The sequence below is a fragment of the Micropterus salmoides genome, unplaced genomic scaffold (genome assembly GCF_014851395.1).
Source record: "Micropterus salmoides isolate LMB-PRFRI ecotype aquatic unplaced genomic scaffold, ASM1485139v1 Ms_hic_scaffold_5, whole genome shotgun sequence".
Classification (NCBI taxonomy): domain Eukaryota; kingdom Metazoa; phylum Chordata; class Actinopteri; order Centrarchiformes; family Centrarchidae; genus Micropterus; species Micropterus salmoides.
This window is the reverse complement of record NW_024044237.1, coordinates 4,473,366-4,494,237: the sequence shown is the minus strand read 5'-3', so window position 1 is coordinate 4,494,237 and position 20,872 is coordinate 4,473,366. Positions and strand designations below refer to the sequence as shown.

Sequence of the window (20,872 nt, the reverse complement as noted above, 5' to 3'; positions counted from 1 at the left end):
GGGAAGATCACTCAGCCAAAACACTCAGTGCTGAGTGAGTCAGTGAGAAACAGGAGGCATCCCGTAGGTAGAAACGGATGAAAGAGCACGGGGAAGACCAAGAGACCGGCGTGCAGATGTGCAGATCGCTGACCCTCTTGGCCAATGTCAGAGCCACAAGTAAGGCGACCTTGGCCGAAAGAAACCTCAGGTCTGCCGTCTCTAAAGGCTTAAATGGGGCTTGGGTCAACGTGCGTAAGACCAGCGCCAAATCCTACTGTGGAGCAACAGGCCGCATCACCGGCCAGATGAAACCAGGGTGCCCCCCTTCAAGAAACGCTTCACCAGGGGATGAGTGAACACTGTCCTGTCCCCGAAGCCGGGGATCCCGCCCCAGCACATCAGGGAAGACTTGTGAAGCTTGTGAAGACTGGGATGTGAGACGTGACCCTGCCCAGGGTAACCCCGACTGACAGAGAGAGGGGGTCCCGCCAGTAGGCCAGGTCATAACCCACCGACAGAGGAAAAGCAATCAGGCGCCATCTCTGTCTCACCGCTCCATCAGAGCATCCACCCTCTCCTGAGAGAGCTGCGCACTCCAGAGAGAGGAGTCCAGTACTACGCCAAGGTAGGTGAGCCGCTGGGAGGGGAGAGGAGCACTCTTCTTCCAGTTCACCGTGAAACCCAGGCAAGACAGTTGTGCAACTAGCAGTGCCGTCTGCACCACCGCCTCGTCCCGGGACTGCACCAGCAGGTGTATGGTTGTATTGGTACTGGGCGTCCTGGAATGACAACCACAGAAACTTCCTGTGTCCAGGGATGACGGACACATGAAAGTACGTGTCCTTGAGGTCGATGGATGAGAGCCAGTCTCCCTGACGCACACACTCCATCACCTGTTTTACTGTTAACATGCGAAACGGTCTCACCATAATCGTTTTGTTGACCGAGGCACGACTTGCATCGGGGATGGAGGTCCCCTGGCAGGATGAAGCCCGTCTCGTAGATGCGACAGTGGACGGTGGTGGCATCGTCCCGCCCCATTCTCACCGGCCAGGAGGAAGACATCATCAGATTCTTTGTAGTTGGTTGATTTCTTGCTTATCTGCTCTTCTTGCTCTATAGACCGCTCAGAGCTGAAGAAAAATGGGAGCCGAAGGCTGGGTCTCACCGTTGTATATATACAAGGTGCAGACGTACGAAAGGCTCACACTGTCGGTGGGCGTAGACAAAATTTCTCAGTGCCGCACAGGCGCACGTAGGGGTAAACCCAGTAGCGATAGCTTTAGAGGGCGATGTCTATACGAAATAGAACCGTTATGACACTTAAAGTGGGCGTAGCTGGCCGTCACCATCTTGAGAGCGTCACCGTGCGTCACTCCTGGATAACCAAAAATGGGCAAAGAAGCGGGTCATAGATGGAGCTGAGGTTTGGATTATGGATTGCTGAAACCAAGCCAGTCTAGCTCAACATGACTAAGTTCGCTCAGTCAGGAGCTAATGCTATATGCTTCTCTGCCTGAAACACAACTGCTGTAAATACAGAGATCGGTCCGTGTACTTTGCGGCAAACGGATTTTCGTTTTGAAATGAAAAAAACAACGAAAAACGTCTCATTTCCCAATTACCATTAGTATATAGGGACATGAAAAACAGGAAACAAACCGTTTTTTCGTTTTGATATTAAAAAACGGAAAACGAAAAACAATCTCGTTATCTGATTATCTTTGATTTGTGTTTATAGATGGAAATCTGAAATTCCAATACCAGTGTATAAATGTGTATCATCCGATTATTCAATTATTCCATTTAATCTGGCAAATCAAAAACTAAATTTTGTTTTTTGTTTTTCTGTATGTACAAAAAAATTGAAAACTGACGTTTGTTTCCTTGCTTTAACCTCGAAACGGGAAATATAATAAACAAGGAAACCAAACCGAAATAATGGATCAAATTAGGTTTTCTGTTTTTTATTTCCTTTATTTGTTGTAGTAGGTCTAACTATTTCCCACAGTGCTGTCTTGCTTGCTTTGCGCATGCGCAGTGGATAGATTTCAAAGGAGTAGGTCGCTGAGCGCCAAAAGCGGAGGGTCCGGTCCCAGTTGGTCAAACTTTCCAGTTCAAATGGCACTCGAACCATACATGTCTTTAACTGAGGACATGTTTATGAATGGAATGCCATATCATGAGATCTCAGTAAAGATGCGAGAAATGGGTGACCAGCGTGGAAGCTCTGAGATCAGCATTCGGAGACTACTTGCCAAGCATAATATGCAGAGAAAAGGACACACTTCTGATTCAGACCATGACATTGCTGTCTCTCAAGCAATAAATGACGTAACGTTACGTAATATAAAAAAGTAAAACATGAAGCATACTAGACCAGTGGTGTAGTCTACGTGATACGCAGGTAGCCTATACGCTGTATACCCACTAGGAATGGTCAGAGATTTCCGTATACCCACTTAAAATAGTGAGATGATGCGTAACAACATTGTTTTGTGACAGAACTTTAACACGTTCATTCATAAATTCTGTGTTGCGAAGCACTGAACTGACGTTTTCGGCTTCCATGGCCTGTGAGTGTGTGTGTGTGTGTGTGTGTGTGTGTGTGTGTGTGTGTGTGTGTGTGTGCGTGCAGTAGTAGAAGTAGCAGTTCCTGGATGCTTGCTCATGCATTTAAGCTGATTCAGTAGGCTACATAACCTAAGTCTGACAATGGTTTTGGACGATAAGTGTGCTTGAGATGATGTGGACCACTTATTGTGTCCTCACTGTTAATAATATTCTGTAATGAATGAGTGTTGGTGATAGAACTGCTCATAGGCCTATGTTCATTGATATTGCAGCTACTGATAAGCCTCAGCTTTCAATTATTGTTAATAATAGTTGGAATTTGCACTCTTAAATGTGCACTGAAAATTGATGAACCAGATTCATAAAACATCTAAGGATTCATGTAGCTCCTAACTGATGAGTTAAATGGTGATTAACACTAAACTTTAGAAAATCAGTCTATTTGCCCCACCTGCATAGGTGTAATTTACACTGGGGACGCTGGGTCCCCAACACTTTTTCTGTTTTTTCTCCTAAATGTTCTGAAAAATTGCTTGCACCTTGACACCTGAATTTTATGTTTCCCTTTATATAAATAAAGACATTTCCACCATAAATTGTTTAATACTCAAACTCTTCTGGGGGAAGACCCCCAGATCCCCCAATTGTACATTTTCATCAATGAATATTTCTTTAAATAGCATTAAAATATCTTCTAGTCTTGTTCTTGTGACCCCAATATAGGTGCACATTTTAGACAGAGAAGATGGATGGTTTGAAAGAGGTGTCAAGGAAGCCATCTACACCCGGGTTGAGAAGCCGTCATTGAACAGAGGAGGGGGTCTACGCCACCACTTATCCCCCACTTACAATGCTGTCCTTTCATCACTTCCCAGGAAACTCAACAAACGTAACCTATTGGCCTCAGGTGAAGATACCAACGATGGTCGTTCAGTCTTGGCCACAGGTAGTCTTAACGACTGCAACGACTGTCGTCACAGCAACAAGGAACACTAACGAACCAGCGGTATCGATGACCCGGGCCAACGACCCCACTGAGGTTAAATAGCTGAGTTTCCCTGCCAGTCAGTCAGAACTGAAGAAGTCCTTTGGATGAGGGACGAAACGTCTTCCAGTATCTTCAACCAAGTCCAGTTGCCCTTGATTTTAACCTTCGTTGGATAGTCTTTGTGTATTGTGACCTTTTAACCGTGCACATCCAGATAATATTTTTCAAGTAATTCTGTGCATTATTGTTTCAACTTAAATATTTGACATGAACTGTTTATGTATTACGGTGGTTACCTTTAGTTTACAGAGTTGTGGGTGATTCTGAAGTAATTTCCGTCCTGACAGATGGGATGAGTCCCACAGAGGTCTGCTGGCAGACCTTTCTGACCATGTAGCCTATACCATGCACATGTATACCTAATAATACCTAGCCTATATCTAATGCTGACTAATATATTTTCTTGCTTGCATATGGTTCCCGTAACTTTAACCCAATCCCATATAATGCTGAGTATATGAGACACAAGATGCACATGGACCAAAATTAAAAATTGGTCATGTTTGGAGTGACTCATGTGATTGCTGTAGATGGATACAGCAAGAAAATTGTTGCAAATGCAACTATGCCTGCAAAAAACAATCTATGAAGAGGTGTACAGGTCAGTGTTGTATGTTATGTTTGATCAAACATATTTTGTAAATTGTAATAATATTAATAATTTCACATGTGTTTATGTAGACCTGCAGTAACACATTATGGAATTTGGGATCAACTTCGTGTGGATCATGGCAAAGAGTTGTGTCTCTACATGCAAGAGAGGCGGTCAGAATATAGACACAACCAGCAAAGACAGCCATACCTCCAAACACAGTCAACAAGGGTAATGTCAACCATCTGCATCTACATTACACCATTGGTGAAAAATAACTAAGTATACTAACTAAGCCATGTAATGCACTTAAGGCAAGGCAAGGCAAGTTTATTTGTATAGCACATTTCAACAACAAGGTAATTCAAAGTGCTTTACATAAAACATAAAAGCAACAGGGAAATATAAAAAAGTTTAAAAGCAACATAGGGAAATTGAAAAAATACACATTAAAAATAATAAAAGTTACAGTACAATGTACAATCAGGATTAAAAGATTTAAATGGAAAATAAAAACAGGCTGAGGGGTTGAGCAAATTAAGTACAAGTCTGAGGAACCTGTACTTAGCATATCCATGTCTTGCTACTTTATACTCGACTACATAATGAGTAATCTAATAATTTCAAATATACCAATAACCGGGGCCAATTGTCAAGAGTGGTTACAATCAGTACTTCAGATAATACTTTCTAGGATTTTGAATACATAACTTTTTCTTATGTTTTCAACACTGTGTGGTCTTGGGGATTTTACACAACAAGGTTATTCTTAGTCTATTCACTAGTTCCCAACTGTTAATAACATAGAAACACACTGTTAACAGACCTCTATCATCTCCTTAAAAAAAAAAAAAAAAAACACAAATCACACAGTGGAAAGGATGTGGCCAGAAATGAACAGCAGAGTGAATTATCCACTAAAGGAGGCCCTCACCCAGCTACAAGATCAGGAAGCAATAGATATGGAGGACAGTCTGACAAGGTCCTGCACATCTAGTGTTTTATCATTGAACATCACAACAAACATTTCTTGTGTTGTTAAAGAGAGAGGGATACCAAATCACCTAGCAGGGACTGGAACACCAAGAAAAATCTCAACCGATCTTCTACCAGATGCCACAGTTGTAGCTGACATGTATGACAGGGACATGGGATCCTCACCAGAGTATCTTCATTCGGAAGTGACCCCTTTCTGTCTGAGGCAGATAAAGTGAGACCAGAGCAGCACTTTGCACATTATTACCCCGACCTTTCAATTGTTTTTGACATTGCTGTCAATTACAACTATGCTCCCTTCAAAGAGGCCTTGATCTACCTCATTGATGTAACAAAGACTTGTTCCTAATTTCATGTGCACTGGATTGTGAGGAGCCTTGTAATGGATTGCTGGACATCTGTGTCTGTGGACACCATTATGTAGTTACTACTACAACAGTAGAGGGTGTAAGTATACCCTGATAGTCACTATAAAAATGTCAACTGCCTATTTTGCTACCATTAATAAATAATTTTACTGTCATTGTATCCATATTAGACATTATTCACAGGGTTGTTTTATTTAGAAAAAATATATTTATTTTGCTTTTGTACAGAAAGAATAATCAGAGACACATAAATTGTGTAAACAAAGTAAGTCTAGCTTAGCAAATCTCCACAGAAGAGCCTGTCACAACATATTGCCACATTTAGACCTACTAGCTCTTATAAAATCACTGTGGGCTGAGAACAATAATGTAGCATAAAAACATCTTGCCACATTTAGGCCTACTAGCTCTTATAAAACTACTGTGAGGTGGGAACAATGATGTAACATAAAACATCGTTACATTTTCTAGCTCTTAATACTCCAGAGCTAAGAACATTGATGCAACGTAAAAATATCAATCCTCAATATCAATAAGTATTTATAAAATGATATAACACTGACAAGTAAGGATTGGTGGCAAGCAGAAAAGCAGCATTTACTCTTCGCGTGCCAGCTCTCTCATGACATTTACTACACCAGAAAGGCCAGTGACTCTGTGAATGTTGATGGAAAAATCATCTGCTAGACACTTTGAGGAATTCTGAAGCCACACAGTAGTGCAGGATCTGCATCCGACCAAACTTCCACAGCATGCTGCAAATACTGGATCTTCTATGATTCCTGTCAGTGTAAGAAATAAATATTAGAGGTCTGAAAACACAGTACAAGATATACTAGATGAAGAATGAAAAATATTTTCCAATTGAATGTCAGACAGTGTATAAAAAAGCATCCTTTATGTAACTGAGTCTATGTATGGCATAAGTTCAATGAGAATTAACAAATTCCTTTTCTCTGTCTACAGATGCTCCAAGCACACCCCGTACCACTTAACATCACAGATGTAAATTCCTGAAGTATGCTTAGGGAATGGCTCTGTTTTTACGGATTGGCTTCCTTAATCTCAATTGGCTATACAAAGAAAACCAGGAGCAGGACACTTAAGCTTTTAAATGACCACTACATCATAAATTCCACCAAACAACAACAATATGTTTGTCAGGGTGAATACATTATTTTTTGACTTACCTCTGCAAACTAGACAAGTGAATGTATCCCTAACATTCCGGGACTTTTTTTTCGGTCAGTACTAATGTTGTGTTCCCGTTTCGATGAACCAGAGTCCCTGAATGGCAGTTGTCACCTCAGACAAACCCTGAGCAGCCAGGACAAGCTCCTAGATCTTCTCGAACATACTGTCCAGTCCACCCTCATCATCTCTGCGTCTGTGAAAGAGAAACGTCACATGTACAGGTGCTGGTCATATAATTAGAATATCATCAAAAAGTTGATTTATTTCAGTAATTCCATTCAAAAAGTGAAACTTGGATATTATATTCATTCATTCCACACAGACTGATATATTTGAAATGTTTATTTCATTTAATTATGATGATTAAAACTGACAACTAATGAAAATCCCAAATTCAGTATCTCTGAAAATTAGAATATTACTTGAGACCAATACAAAAAAAGGATTTTTAGAAATGTTGGCCAACTGAAAAGTATGAACATGAAAAGTATGAGCATGTACAGCACTCAGTACTTAGTTGGGGCTCCTTTTGCCTGAATTACTGCAGCAATGCGGCGTGGCATGGAGTCGATCAGTCTGTGGCACTGCTCAGGTGTTATGAGAGTCCACTTTGCTCTGATAGTGGCCTTCAGCTCTTCTGCATTGTTGGGTCTGGCGTATCGCACCTTCATCTTCACAATACCCCATAGATTTTCTATAGGGTTAAGGTCAGGTGAGTTTGCTGGCCAATTAAGAACAGGGATACCATGGTCCTTAAACCAGGTACTGGTAGCTTTGGCACTGTGTGCAGGTGCCAAGTCCTGTTGGAAAATAAAATCTGCATCTCCATAAAGTTGGTCAGCAGCAGGAAGCATGAAGTGCTCTAAAACTTCCTGGTAGACGGCTGCGTTGACCTTGGACCTCAGAAAACACAGTGGACCAACACCAGCAGATGACATGGCACCCCAAACCATCACTGACTGTGGAAACTTTACACTGGACTTCAAGCAACATGGATTCTGTGCCTCTCTTCTCTTCCTCCAGACTCTGGGACCTTGATTTCCAAAGGAAATGCAAAATTTACTTTCATCAGAGAACATAACTTTGGACCACTCAGCAGCAGTCCAGTCCTTTTTGTCTTTAGCCCAAGCGAGACGCTTCTGACGCTGTCTTGTTCAAGAGTGTCTTGACACAAGGAATGCGACAGCTGAAACCCATGTCTTGTATACGTCTGTGCGTGGTGGTTTTTGAAGCACTGACTCCAGCTGCGGTCCACTCTTTGTGAATCTCCCCCACATTTTTGAATGACTTTTGTTTCACAATCCTCTCCAGGGTGCGGTTATCCCTATTGCTCGTACACTTTTTCTACCACATCATTTCCTTCCCTTCGCCTCTCTATTAATGTGCTTGGACACAGAGCTCTGTGAACAGCCAGCCTCTTTAACAATGACCTTTTGTGTCTTGCCCTCCTTGTGCAAGGTGTCAATGGTCGTCTTTTGGACAGCTGTCAAGTCAGCAGTCTTCCCCATGATTGTGTAGCCTACAGAACTAGACTGAGAGACCATTTAAAGGCCTTCAGGTGTTTTGAGTTAATTAGCTGATTAGAGTGTGGCACCAGGTGTCTTCAATATTGAACCTTTTCACAATAATCAAATTTTCTGAGATACTGATTTTGGGGTTTTCATTAGTTGTCAGTTATAATCATCAAAATTAAAAGGAATGAACACTTTAAATATATCAGTCTGTGTGGAATGAATGTATATATGGAATTACTGAAATAAATCAACTTTTTGATGATATTCAAATTATATGACCAGCACCTGTATATATTAAATAGGGGGTGGTGATGGCACATAGATAAGATGCTTGCCTTTGGTGTGGGAGAGGCGTGCGACCTCTGACATGTATAGCAATTGTAAGTCGCTTTGGATAAAAGCGTCAGCTAAATGAAAATGTAAATAATTAGAAACTGTTAATGTACGCAAATGATGTGACATGCCATTATATTCAGATTGATTATGGACAAAGAAACAATGGCTTTTGTGCCAATCAAATATTGCATAAAGTGTCCATTGACTGAAGCTGTCCAATTGTAGGAGATATAGTTGTATCAAAGAAAAGACTCAGATAAACATGGCAGTGTTTCAGACGATGGTGAAATGTGCCATTATTTTAGGTGCTTTCATGTAGTCTCTTTGAATATGTTGTACCAGACCAGCTCTGCTCTTTAATTCAGGCCATGCTTAGCCTTTTACAGTGCGTGATGTCAGAAGGAAAAACTGAGGGGGTGTAACAGAAGCCACTGGTAGTCCGACTTACGAGATTCTTCGCCTCTTTTGTTGTACAGCTTGGAAATCAACCTCTGGTACAGCCATGATTTTTCGCGAGTTCTGCTTCCAATAAAAGGTGCCTAATTGAGTACAAAATATAGTCTGTATGAATAAGAGCTCACTCTTGAAGACATGTGAATGCATATTCATTTAGTGTTTATCTGAAATGGCAAAGGTTTGACATTGTTTATGGCTTCAGTTTAAAATATGAGACTTTATAAATGTTGACGTGACAATTAATGGCCCAATATATTTGCCACTTAGCTGTGAAGCAGCTTAAAAGTTCATGCTATTGTCACAGTACATTTTCAAGACACAAGGTTACCTAAACTATAATTTGAGATGGTAAATAAAATTGTTCAAATGAAGCACCTCTTGTTCCTTCTGAGTCCAATATTTCCACTCCATTGTGGTTTGTCAGGATGAGTTGTTCATCGCTTCCTAAGGCATCTTTTACTTTGGCAATCATGGATGGGACACTGGCCTCCTGCTCAGTAAATCTTACAACCACCATTCTGCTGTTCACAAGCTTTCCACTCTGTACTTCTCCCAGACTGACAGTCCTGGAATTCAGAACAACTAAATTTAGGTTCATTCAAAATTTTGAACATACAAGAGAACATTTATAGTTATATTCTATTGACAAGGGCATGGAAATTGGAAAAAAATGTTAACGTATTTCAGGGATTGAGCCCTGGGTGGCACTGAGGGACTTGCTGAGCTAGGAGAAGCAAAACTGGCCTGGTTCGAAGGAACTGAAGTGGCCCTCTGCTCCAGGGAAAACTGCCACATTGGTATTGTCAGTGGCTCTGGCTGGTTACCTAAAAAGAAGTAAGATTTAGGCAAAATCCTGGTAATGGAATTAAATAACCGTATCCACTATCGTTAGGTGCATAAATCCAGCACTACTATCGGTTGCTAGTTTATTAGGTTCACCTAACGTAAGCTAAAATGAATGGAATCCAATACAACTGCAAGTCCTGCAAAAAAAGCATGTACAGTTATTATAATGCAAAAGTTATGTCATGAAGTTATAAATTTTTGTTGAAACTGTTTTAGAGAGGCAACTGTATGATCATTTTAGAGGATGGAGGTGCTATTGAACTGTATTGCCTTAAGTTACAGAATACAGAAAGTTACAGGTGATACAGAAACACATAACTTAACCTATATGTCATTGAGCCTATCCTAATTGACACGATTACGGGTTGGAAAAATAATAGAAACACTCCCTCTGTACAACACAATACTTCAACATCACCACTAACTAACACTATGCGGCTGCCAACTAAGTTAGCTGCCACAGTTAATTAACAGTTCACCAAATGTCACACATTCAAAACATAATGCTAGCAAACTAGCATTCATTAACTTTAGTTAGCTAGCTAACGTTACGTATCTTTGGGAGGGATACTGTGTGAGAATAATAAGCAACGTTTGATTGCCATACCTGAAATATTTTATAAATCTTTTCCACCGTCATGTCCTCCTCTCTCAGCGTCACTCTTTTGGAGGCGCTGAAAAGCACAAACGATGGATCCATAATGTAGCACCACTGAGGGACACTGCTTTGTAAGCTTGTTAGTAGTGTCCACACTTGGGGAAACACACGAAGCACATGAAACCCTTGTGCCTGCAATAACTGAGAGCAGAGTTTGGGCAGAGTTTTAGACAATACATTTTGTAACCTCAGCCCCTCTCTTCACATGCTAATGCCCCAGGAGTTATATATATTACGTTTATTATTGATATTAATATTGTGAATTGTACTGAAGGTTTGTTGGGTGCGCTGTGGTGTTTCATTCCTGGATTTAGTAGTGAAGCTGTGGCTCACAATCACAGAGGCTAGGAATATCTGAATGGGTCCTAGCAAATACAATAATTGCCTCAATTTCTGTGTCATATTGCTTTAATATGCAATGTCTTGTAACAATACCCCCTGGAAGAGATTATTATTGGTGTGATTAAAAAACTTTGTCTACTGCATATGCTAAATTAGAAATAGGATGCAGGTAAGCAGTGTAACAGTGGCTTAAATAAAGTTTTAAATAGAGTAATGTGTTCTAATTGTCCCTACAGGAGGAGCGGGGGCAGAACATATGCAACACTGATCTGACCATCTGTTGGACCTATGCCTGCTACACACACACACGCACACACACAGGGAGAGAGGAGCAGTGTGCGTTCCCAGGTTATCATAAGTGCAACAGATTGTGTGATTGTGTGTGTTCAGGTGTGGTCAGACTCCATGCTAATTTGCTAAGTGTACCATATGCAATGGGAATTGACTGCAGCCTAACACACTGACCCCTAAGGGCTTTCAGTCAGTCAGTGACAAAGACAGAATATACACACACACACACACACACACACAGACACACACACACACACTTACTCACTAAACTTAAGACGGGCCTTCACACTACAGCCTTGATTGTAATTTGGTGGACTGAGAACATAATTATCATTATCTGCTGAGTAATATGTCCATTGGGGCCCATAAAGACATGATTATGGATAAGAATATAACCGCCTTATTACCATTAGCTGCATTTGCAGTTGACATCACAGACTTTTACAGTAACACTGTATTGTAATACAAAGCCTACAATGAGAGTACTCTATTAAGCTTCCTCAACAGCTTACAAATCTCCTCTGATGTCAATTTGTGTTGTGATGATTCATTTATGTATGTAAGCTCTGTGTGTGCGTGTCTTTTGAATTTTCACTGTTACTGTAAAAAGTTTGCCTTGTTTTTCTCACCACCACCAGACAAAAATGTATTCAGTGTACAGTTACTCACGTAGATTTATTTTCTGTACAGGCAGAGGATGGCTAACAAATATGGATTTGAAAATTGACTTTCATTTACTTTTATTATACTTAATGTGGATCTAACATCACACTATAGACAAATTTGACATTTTTGCCTCACTTCTGGAATAATAACAGCAAACTCATCATTTGTTTTACCCAACACTTTTTGGTCATTAAGATGTCTCTAATAGGATGGCTGTTGCATGGAGCGTCTTCATTTACTCTGCAAACTTCCTCATTTTGTGGTGGTTTGCGACAAGTTCCTCCTTATATAATGAGCTACTTTGTGAGCCGATTTGGTAGGAATAATTTATATACCCAAAGAGATCATACCGAACATATCAGCCCAACATTTCTTAACTGCAGAGTATGGAAAGCACCTTAAACTATGGAATAATGGAGGATATTTTGGTCATAATTAAAATTAAAAGTCAAAATAAAAAAAATAAGTAGGCCAATTAAACTAAAAGAAATTTAAAAAAAAACAAATTAAAAATGTAAAATGATCATTTGAAAATGTGAAATGATAATGAAAAATGCAAAGTTTTAACTGTAAAGATGAAATTGAAAATGGTAATAGAAATAAGAAAACAGAAACAGAAAATATGAAACTATGAAAAGCTTAAAGACAGTTTAAATATTTCACTAGTAAGGACCATACCATCAACAGATGCATTTAAATTATTTATTGTTGGCGTCCACATTTGCGGACTGTTATTTTAACTCTATTTTGGGTTACTATATCATGGTTATGTTCTCCAAGTCATTGAGGACAGTGTCAGTTGATGGATAGCAACTTATCGACGGAAAAAAAAATTTAAAAAATTGTGTACTACCTGCTAGGTGGATTTCTTGGGAGGGAATTATCACAGCCTGGTGTAGGTCCATGATTAGCAGCAGCACTCATTTTTACTCATTTTTATTTTTTGTGTTATGTCAGATTTAAAAAAAAGAAATTCACTCACCCATATTAAACACTGGCATAAAAATATTATTGTCATTATTATTTTTCACTTCTACTCAGTTAAATCTCCATTTCAGGATTTTAAGCCTTTAAATTTATGGTATAATCAAGTTTTTGTGATGATACCATAAATTTGTATAAGAGGAAAAAACACAAAAAAAATTTAATTATTTTCCATATACTAAATGCAAAGGGAAAACTTTAGCTTTTAATTATCACAGTCGTGAATATTTCAAAGATTAGTAACACATTGATTTTGGTGCATTTTTTTGATTTAGAAAAAAAAAACAGCGAGGCTCATAAGACCCATTTAAACATGCATGTTTGTAGATAAAATTTGAAATTACATGGTGATAATGAAATGACATTGTGGGCTCTCAACTAGCTAACATCAGATATGTTCATAAATGATAATTACGACACTCTGAAGGAAGGAGAGTTAAGTGTATTAAAGCAGCTAGATAGCTAACTACTGACATTAACCTGCAACGTCACCACCAGCGTGTCCTTGACAAATTATGACACTGGGTTCCTTTCAACAGGTTATATCATTATAATAACTGTTACAACAAGTCATACAAAACTACTTTTCCATTTTTAACCTTTAAATATTGCTGCTTTCATAAATGCAAAATATATATTTAAATTGTTAAATTAAACTATTGCTTGAGTTTGTGTTATATAAATTCATTCATTCATCAGTTTCCTATGTTAAGTGTAAATAGTGTGATCTAAACTTAACAAAATATTATAGTTAACAGCTGTAAATGAAAATATTAAGATGGTGAGTAGAAAGTAAAAAATGAAAAGCTGATTTCTTTAAGAGACAAATGTGACATTCCCTTAGTTACACTGTATTGTTAAAAACAAAGAAATATCTGCACTCTGAATAGTTTGGAAGCCAGTGTCATTTATTGTAACCACTGAGAAGGTTTAGATGCACCTATTTACCACAGCTTCATTCGACCAGCTCTTAGACTTAGACTCTTAGAATAACGTCACAAATAATGATACCACCTAGTTAGATTCATAACTAATTTGTGCAGGTCATTCTTTGTTTCATCACTTACCAACAGGTTACTTTAGATGTGTACACAGTCCTGTTTAAACTAGACTTAAATCAGAGCAGCAAAGAAGGCAGTCTTCAACAACACCTCTGGTACTGGGTGTAAGGCTCCTAATGTATCTTTAACTATAAGGTAGAAAGTAAAAATACTCCAGCACACACAGAAATACACTGCATGATCACATTTCATGGGAAACATGAAACATGTTTTGGGAGTATTTTCACTTTTCAACCTATACTAAACGTCTCTCATTTAGCAAATGTTCAGTTTTAATATTTGATGTTTTATCTGTGTTGTATGACTAGCATGTCTGTGGAATTAACAGACATAATGTGAAATGTAACATTTTCTGTCAGTAGTAAAGACAAAATGAGTTAAAATGGACATAAAAACACATATGGACAATATTTAAAACTAAAAGTAAACAAAAGGGTAGAAGGGCGTTCCTCGTCAGCCCACTCTATCAGATACAGACGTCCAGCACACTTAGGATCCTTCACAGGTCTCTGCAGCTCTCTGGGCACCAGGTCTCATGTGATCCACACTGTGACTATGGGAGGAGAATAAATGTGTAATAAATGCTGTAGGTAATGCAAAATATGAGGTAAACTATACATCTTTAAAAAAACAGGATATCTGGAAAAATTCCTTTATTGTTATATCCAGTGGTTCCTCTCCTCTGTTCACCTTTTGTTCTCCACTGTTCCCCCACCCTATTGTGCCTGTCTGTGTGTTTTCCCCTGTGAGTATGCTTGGTTTGCAGGTGGGCGTGGCTCTCCTCCTGGCTCCTGCACTGTGTCTCTACACACCTGCCCCTCGTTCCCAATCAACCGCCTGTTATCTACCCCAGTCCAACGTGCCAGAACGTCTATCTGGTTTTTTGTCGTGTTTTTGGGTCCAGCTTTATGTACACCTAACATTTATATTTATATACTGAACAAAATTATAAACGCAACACATCTTTTTCTGCCCCCATCCATCATGAGCTGAACTCAAAGATCTAAGACTTTCTCTGTTTACACAAAAGGCCTATTTCTCTCAAATATTATTCACAAATCTGTCAAAATCTGTGTTAGTGAGCACTTCTTCTTTACCGAGAATAATCCATCCACCTCCGAGGTGTGGCATATCAAGATGCTGATCAGACAACATGGGGATTGCACAGGTGGGCCTTAGGCTGGCCACAATAAAAGGCCTTAGGCTGGCCACAATAAAAGGCTACTCCAAAATGCCCTCACACCATGCATCAATTTTCTCACACATTGAAAAAACTAATGTAGCCTATAGCTGATAGCATCGACTCTGCACTCCACACTCCACCCAGCTCATGCGACACTGGCGGACGCTGTGACAGGAATCAACTGAACCCGGTCTCGCGCAGTGAGTGGCAGACAGTTTGTGTTTGGGTAACGTAGCTGGCAGAGTTTTGCAATATAAAAATGTATAATCTGAAGCACAGCCTTGCTGTGGTGCTTCTTTGCGGTGAAGTGTTTTCAGTTAGTTTTGTTTTGCACAGGTCTCATGTATACAGTACCAAACTGATTATGTGTCTGTCTGGGATTCTATGATATGATCGATCATATCAGCAGAGCAAGTAATGAACAGCAGATTGTAGGGTGAGGAGATTTTGAAAAATATTATGAATTGTGATTAAATGATGATGATGTTCTTTCTGGAGATTTCACAGATATGTGGGATAGATGCAAAAAGTTTTGAACATTCAGTCCAGGAGTTTCTAACTTAATTTAAATGAATTAATTTATCCTTGAGGTGAAAAGGTGCCACATTTAAAGAGGAACCTTCCCAAACAAAGACACAACAAGGAGGGAAGACATTCACCTACTGAATTATATTCTGGTACATTTTATATTTAAAATTGTCAGCTGCTGCCTGGGTTTTGTGTTTCCGTTGATGTAGCCTAGATAAAAAACATTTCCACCATAAATTGATGCAGAAAAGAACTGGTGCAGTAAATTTCACCAGAATGCAGCAAATTAAGTATTCAATGTTAAAAACTCTTCCTCTAAATAAGTGGCTCCTCTATTGCTAAAGGAAAACCTACACTCTTGCTTATATGAACTAGCCTATAATATTCCATCCATTCTCTAGAATTAAAAGAAATGCAGTATCTGGTTTTGACACATACTAGGGTCTGGGGGGAAGAATGAACCTACCTCCAATACCGAATCTCACTCCGAACTAAATTGAAAAGTTGGCAGTCCTGTTACTCAAATAAAAAATCAAGTGGTGTTGAGAACAGCGGCAACAGCAGTTCATGTTACGGCTAACGTTTTGTAACCACTCAAAGTTTGAGAATGCTGATTCATGGTAACTATTAATGTTAAACATCATATGTGTAATTCAGGGCAAAGTTCAAACAGGATTAAAAAATAAACTGACTACCGTACATATTTTTTCCAAAATAAGGTCCCATGGGCCGGAAGCGGAAGCAAGTGACCAGCACTTTTATTCTACCATCTCTATGAGGCTCTCAATGTAATCAACTGTTACTATTAGTCTAATAAGATTTTAAATAATTTCAAATTAAACTGAAATGCATTACTACTGTGTGTTGCTACATGGAAATGCATTTAATCATACAAACCACATTTGACTTATGTTCTTAATGTTCCTAAATATTTTTAGATTTGTGATTATCCTGCTTCTTTTGGGTAAGTATGAATGTTTATAGTGATAATGAGTGCTCTCATGCTGTATGCTCATCCTTTCCTCCACAGTCCCTGGAGCTACGAATCCAGCAGTCACCCTCCCCTCTCTTCATGTGATTCCCTAACAGGTCTGGTTGGTGAGTTGTGTCCCTCTGGTTGGAAAAGAACCCTTAGGGTGATGGGTGGGTGGTTGCATGTGTGGGCGGGTTGCTGTTTGGGGCACTTTGGGACGATTCCTGCCCTGTTCTACTTTCCAAATCGCTCTGAAAAACATGTTGCTTGAGAAAACTTGTCATTTTTTTCAACATGTTTTTCTCTCTCTTTCATCCTCTTCCTCCCTAAACTCCCCTCGCCTCTTCTTCTTCACTCAATCCGTCACTATCTCCCTCCCTCACCACCCTCGATAAATAGTGTCTCTTTCAAGTGGGGTAAAATGGCTTGCCACGCCAGGGTTTGACAGATTCTAGTCGTCACCGTCGCTGTGAGTCCAGCCTGGGCTTTTTTGAAGTCACTCAGAGATAAACACATTTTTTGCTGCAGGAGGGAGAGAAGGAGGGGGAGAAGGGGGAGGTAAAGGGAGAGGAAAAAGACAAGAGGAAACAGAGCATAGGAGGGAGAAAAGGACAAGAGGAAGGAATGACAGAGGGAATGTGAGTTGACTTGTGAAGTTTGTGTGTAGGTTTCCTCTGATCTGCTCCCTAAACTGATTGGAAGGACAGACACTTCCTGTCATCTGTCACACACAGCTGGACTGTGAAGGAAAGAAAATGACCCTTGTCTTCCAGATCGTGTGTGTGTGTGTGTGTGTGTGTGTGTGTGTGTGTGTGTGTGTGGAGAAGGACGCAGCAGCTGTTAACAAAATGAAACAAGGGATTTTCATTGTTTCTGTGATGCACAGAATCCCTCGCCTCGGGGGGAACAACAGTTGCTAAGTGGCCTTAGCAGCAGAAATACAAGACCACTTTGGTCAAGTCTACATAATTACACTGAACTTAATTGACAATTAAGCTTTGATAGATTAATTATCAATCACCCACTGATTATTAACACTAATAAAATAAATCTCAAATTTAGCCTGCAAGACACACTGAGATTTCAGGTACTACAAACTGAAGTGTCCCTTCTATCAGCTGGTCCTGTACTGATAAAATAACACATAACTCAGACCAGCACTTTTATTCTACCATTAATAAGGGGAAATCAATTTACTGAATTAACTAAAGATGCTATTCTGTACATTGGATGAATAAAACCAAAAGTCAAAACAAACTTAATTGCTTTCTCGCCCTAAACCAGGAATATAACTGGCAGAGTCTCACTTCACTGTCAGAGATACACAGAGACAGATCCTGATCAAATAGAGACTCAGTGACCCCAATCTCGCTGTAGAGAGCAAGAACAAGCACAAGAAGTCCTGGTTGCCAACAGATGAAAGTGTCTGTGGTCACTGCAGGACAGGTGAGGCAGAGACAAAGATGCATTTCCTCTTAAAATGTAACAAGTAACAGTAAGAGTGAAACACTGTAAGAAATTTGATATGTTAATCCCAAACTTCACAGAGCTAGATGAGTGTGAAATAAAACAGATTATTTTAGGAGGACATGCAACATACTGAGCTGCAAAATATGTGTCACAAACTGAGGGACACATAGCTGAAACAACAAATGTGACAAATTATTATCTTGCTATAGCCTCACAGACACACAATACATTTGCCTACATTTTACTGTTATATACTGTATATACTTTGATCTATGTTTAGAATCTTTGGAAAGCACTTAGATTCAATCTTTTTGAGAAGACTTCAATCTGTATTGTTGCTCCTAAACCCCCCTTTGGAGCAAAGATAAGATAAAGAGAGGTTGAGGTTTTGAGACTTGGGTAAGACAAATGGATATTGAATTGAGATTGCAATAGGAAGTGGAAGATGAGTAGTAGATCTCATCGTATCTTTTTGAGTTCATTATTGTCTTGCTTATCGCTCTTAAAAAGCATGTTTTAAGCACTGTGGAGATGTTTGTGAGCTTGGTTGTATTGCATTACTGTCTATGCTTGGAGAACCTTGCTGGAGGCTTGTCCTGAGCTGGATCTGAACCCCGTTTCTGCTGTTGAAAGGGCGATGACACTGCCAATGTGCCATCCAGCAAAAATTAATAGTGAAGAATTTACATGAACTGGCTGGCTTAAAATACTGGATGTCTTTAAATATCGTAAAATTTCCGTATTTACTCAAAAGAGGAGAAATACCATATCCACATTTAAAGTCCTCAAAATTCTTCTCAAGTATTCTTCTCAAAGTTATAAAAGTATTTCATAGTGAATGTACTTAAGTAGCAAAAATAAAAGTGCTTATTCTGTATGACATTGTTGTATCTCAGTTCTTCGGTCCTTAATGAATTAATCTCTGAACTTCATGTCAAAGTGGTGGGTGTTCCAGTTATGCTGGCTGTGACTACCTTAACTAATTGGAAAACATGACATTTGAAAGTGCATTATTTTCAATGACAATTTTTGAAATTGAGTATAAACCTCCCTAAAAACATAATACTCAAGTCCAAGTACCTCAACATTTGACTTAAGTAAATCACCTGAGTAAAATAAGTTTTATTTTCCACCCCTAAGTGGGATCACCAACACAAAACTGAGACATCTTGGAACTTCTGATCCACACTTAGGAGACTTATCTAAGATCATTTCGAGATCTCATCTTTTGATCAGAGTAAGACAGAGATGAGTTTTCTGCTCCTGAGGCCAATATGAGAAAACTGAGACATATTTGAGAAGAATCATGAGATGCCAGGAGTCATAGCTGAGTTTTCTTTGAGCTCTTTCTCTGATCTCATGGTCCAATGTTCAGGAGACTTAAATTAGACTTATTTAAGATCAGTTAGAGATCTCTTGTTTTGATCAGAAAATGAAACTGAACCTAAACCTAAACTGAATTTGAGAAGTAGGAGAAAAAGCCTTTGGTATTAAAAGTAGCTCATTTGTGTCTAGGAGAAATGAAGGAAACAACTATGATATCTCTTCTTGGATTTTGCTTGAATAAAGCCATTGAAGTGAAAACTCTGTAAGAGAGTAAGATCTGTTCAGTTCATGTTCACCAGGAGAAGCAGCATGACGATGTATGGTCTTAAAAGATATAAAAATGGATGTCAAAGTCTTAAAGTAAAGTTAATAGGGGATGCCATACAGCTGATGTGCCACTCACAAACCCAATTCTGACATCAAAATGAAATAATTACAGTTTGGACTATGTGTGTAAAGTTTTGTGACATTCTGAGCATCCTAAAGGCCTCAGACATGTTGGAAAAAAATTTAATTGACGCAGGAAATCCAAAATGCCTGACTTCCTGTTGGGCAAAATCTCTTAAAAGGAGCAGAAATGTGTTCTTTATGATGAGAGCAATGATCGCCCCCCAAATCTCATAAAGATGAAAGTAACTTTATCCCAACCATGGCATGCGTTTGGGGGCGCTACAGAGCCCCCTGGCCACTCCCAAGCCCAATCACTGCAGAACGTTATGATATTGACGTGTGTGCAACTTTTTGTGAGATTTCGAGTATCCCAAGCGGTGTGTTACAAAAGCAGAATAAGAATAATCTTAACAAAAACAATAGGTTCTGTGTCTATGAAGATTCTCAGTCATCCAGGTCATAGTTATCCAACGAAGGTTAAAGTCAAGGGCAACTGGACTTGGTTGAATAGGTCCTGTGACTCGGACCCTGATAAAATGACATGGTTTCCTCTTGGTGGAAACGTTCCCATCAGGTCCTCTGACCTGATTCTGTGCAGTTTTATTTCTCTTAACTTTATGGGATTAGTAGGACCTGAAAGCATAAAAACTAAGCATTGTCTTGACCAGGAAGTACTTTTTCAAAAAAAAAGATGTCCATGACATTAGATTTGTTTTACTACATAACATACTAAAAAACCACACAAAGTAGTAAACTGTTCATTTCAACAGAAACATGTTTTTCATCAGAGCAGAAAAATGGCTGTGCAAATATGGAAACAGTGCAAGTGTTGTATGTACTGTATGTGTGTATGTGTATACACATTTTCATGCCGACTGGATAAGGCTTCAAGTGGCACATACTGTCTAAATTGACTGGCTCCAGTAAATGGGATCATCTGCTCGTCGATTGACACCCATTCTGGTCAAGCCTGAAGCAGGCAGCCTTTTCAAATGTGATTCGTGAACGGCCCCACCTCCCAGAATCTGTTCACTTTCCTTATTTCTTCTGAGAAGTCATCATCAGTGACAAATGTCAGATGTTGCTTTATTTTG

General features: G+C 39.4%; 1 long non-coding RNA gene across 1 annotated transcript; it reads right to left on the bottom strand.

The window, feature by feature from the left end:
* Positions 1 to 5,758: 5,758 nt before the first annotated feature.
* LOC119889095 lies at positions 5,759 to 9,722 on the bottom strand. Its single transcript, XR_005441999.1, has 4 exons — positions 9,436 to 9,722; positions 9,053 to 9,143; positions 6,751 to 6,947; positions 5,759 to 6,342 (listed from the first exon to the last, which is right to left on the bottom strand). It is a non-coding gene; the product is annotated as an uncharacterized LOC119889095 (long non-coding RNA).
* Between the last annotated feature and the right edge of the window lie 11,150 nt (positions 9,723 to 20,872).